The sequence below is a fragment of the Carassius auratus genome, chromosome 31, assembly GCF_003368295.1.
Source record: "Carassius auratus strain Wakin chromosome 31, ASM336829v1, whole genome shotgun sequence".
In the NCBI taxonomy this organism is placed as follows: Eukaryota; Metazoa; Chordata; class Actinopteri; order Cypriniformes; family Cyprinidae; genus Carassius; species Carassius auratus.
This window is the reverse complement of record NC_039273.1, coordinates 27,873,802-27,876,954: the sequence shown is the minus strand read 5'-3', so window position 1 is coordinate 27,876,954 and position 3,153 is coordinate 27,873,802.

The window sequence follows — 3,153 nt, the reverse complement described above, 5'->3', positions numbered from 1 at the left end:
ATAAATGCAGAGTGACAGCTTCCTTTAAGTTACCTCCATTTGTGATATCACTATACAGAGATTTGCCCTGATTCAGAATTCACTTGTGAAATGGCACAAACAAGCAGCAGGTTTGGATAGCCTCATGAACTCCATCAAAGTGACAGAAACACACAAACACGCTGCTGCTCATAGATGCTATGCCTGGCGACCTTGTCAGGATGTATGACACATTATATATCAAGTGTGCGTGAGCTCCAGAGATTTATTCCTTAAATATGATAAGACAGATGGAGCATCGTGCTCCCCAGGTATCCACACCACGCTGCTCTCCTTTCATTGTCCCCCGAAAATATACTCCAACACCTCCCGGAGCCTCAGTTAAGATCCATAATTCCGTAATGTTTATGGCTGAGTTAAAGGAATAGTTTATTTAAGACGCAGCTCTCTACAATACATGATTCTGATTGGTCAATTGCAGCATTCCGTTTCCTGAAATTTCATGATACTATATTAATATGTATTTATTCATGCTAGCCTGATTGATTTGTACACTGAAATTGTTTTTGTTTGTTTTTGTTTTTTTGGACAATAGACCTAATGGTAAATTATAGGACAATATAGGACAATAAGTATATTAAATAATTTCAACGCTATTTTTCAATGGTAATTATTGTGTGTGTAGTCATGTAATAAGATGAATAATGTACAGAGTTCAGTATTTCAAAATAACTGTATGATGCTGTGTGAACATCATTTTTAAAAATTAACTTTTTACAGAAGAAAAATGTCTCAAAGGTTTGTAAACAACATGATAATGAATCATTTTTGGATAAACTATCCTTCTAATAATGGCTAAACCAGTTCTTAAAGGAAAACTACCTTACTATACAATGCATATCAATGGTGAACAAATGGTAACCAAAAAAAAAGATAATGCAAAAAGGTGACTAAATGAAGAACTTCTGTTTTTGGTGAATTCTCCCTTTAATAGTACTTGATACTTGTTTAGATTTGATACAGTGCAGTTTCCTGTTAAATTAAGGCATTTCCACAATGCTACAAGGGCAAAAGTCTTCTTATCGTGTGTAACAGGTTGCTTATTTTGCTTTGATTGTCCATTAGGTGAACTGCTGTTGTGTCCCAGTAGAACTGAACAACAGTTGGCTCTTGTAATGGGGATTCAGAGAGCAAAACGAACAGCCTCAGGCCTTCATGCACATGAAACAGAGCTTAGCAGAATTGTGTCTTCATATCTGTTGTGCTTCATCAGCCTCTAACAAGGACTATACTGATACTGAATATTAAATAGCCAGGTTTCAATTATCTTCCTCTTCCAATTATAAAAAATATGTCCCTCATCTAAGAAAACGTGTCATGGTTGTTTGCTTCTATTTTTCTTTCATCAAAAACACAAAGGAGATAAATTTGTTTCTGCTCTCCATTAGCATACATGACGAAACTGCTTTACAGTATATTACATCTATTTTCTGGCACAAGAATTATTATCTCTCACAAGAATGGAATAATAATATGATCTAATTACAGGAGCAGTTTGTTTTCATTTGTTTCTGCAGCAATCCTTTTTTTTCTCGACTTCAATTACTTTGAAATGAAAGATCAACATATATTGTGTGAGTGAGGGAGACATCTGGTGGTGAAAACGTATATTCACAGTTTCCACTCTGTGGTGTGTTTGTGTGAGGTTTGACAGGAAATGTATCTTCGCTTTCCTATATACATTCATCCACAGCTTTATGAAACACAAAACTTTATAGTTTAAAAGGACAACATTTAAGAATAAACAATAGGAAAAATATATATATAAAAAAAATATTTACAGCAGTCATCTTTAATTGTTTTGCCAGGTTAGTGTTTCGTTGTCTTTTTGCACCATCTAGTGGTTTGTTCTAATACACTCGTATTCGGTTAATATTTGTTGGAAATTAAACATGAATTGATCAAAATGTATTGCTTTCTATTTCTGTTGATTTAATCCATTTACGTTTTTAAAGCGACCAAAAATGCCGCACCAAAAATAAATTTTAAATCTAAAAAGTATTTACTGAATCTTCTTCGACTGCTCTGAAGTGTGCAGACTTTCTTTACGAAGTAAGTTATAACAATCAGCACTTAACTGAATATAGGCTACCTTTACATACGGTATGTAGGCTAGACATAATTTTTTTTAATAATAAGAGATGCATGCATTTAGTGTGAACTAATATTATCGTTATATAAAATTTTTATATTGTAATATATTTGTTATATTATAATATATTATATTTATTGTATTAAATTATTATCCAAACATTTTCTAAATCGCATCCTATAGGGTCATGGGGATGCTGGGGCATTAAATTATATTAGGCCTATACTTAGGGCTGGTAAGCGATTAAAATGTTTTATCTAATTAATTACATGATGTGGTGATTAATTAATCGAATTAATCACACAACAAATTTGTAGAAATTACTTTAAATTATTATTATTTAAAATTCATTGTTCCGTAAAGCATCAAACAGATATTACAAAAAGTAGCTTCAGCAAAAAAATATTTTGTTTGATAAAATTAATTACATATAGCCTACACTTTTGAACCATGTGAGTAAATGACGAAAGTATTGTCATTTTTGGTTGGGTGAACTATAACTTTAATAATTTATTTTCTTAATTGTATTATTATTACTATGAAAATATGAAATTTTTTATTTAATGAAATGATACTCTAAATAATAAACTAAAACAGCCAGTAGGTGGTGGTAAATATGAGACGCAATCTCAAACAGGCGTTTTGCCCCAAATCTTGAACTTTAGGGACAATTGCTCTGCCTCATATTAGTCATCCATTGACTGTATGAAATGGCAGATGATCTGGGGCGGGGCAAGTGCGTCAAATGCATTAATAATTTAATGTTATCTTTCTCCATAATTAAATTACCAGCCCTTATTATATTATATTATATTATATTATATTATATTATATTATATTATATTATATTATATTATATTATATTATATTATATTATTAAAATTTCTTGAAGTATGTTTTTTATGCACCATTCATTTGACTGACGTAAATGAGAATCTCTCTGGAGGAAAGCAGCAGCAGCAGTACCAACCATCACCATCCGCTACAGTGGCGCTGCATCCCTGACTGGAGCTCTTGTGGTC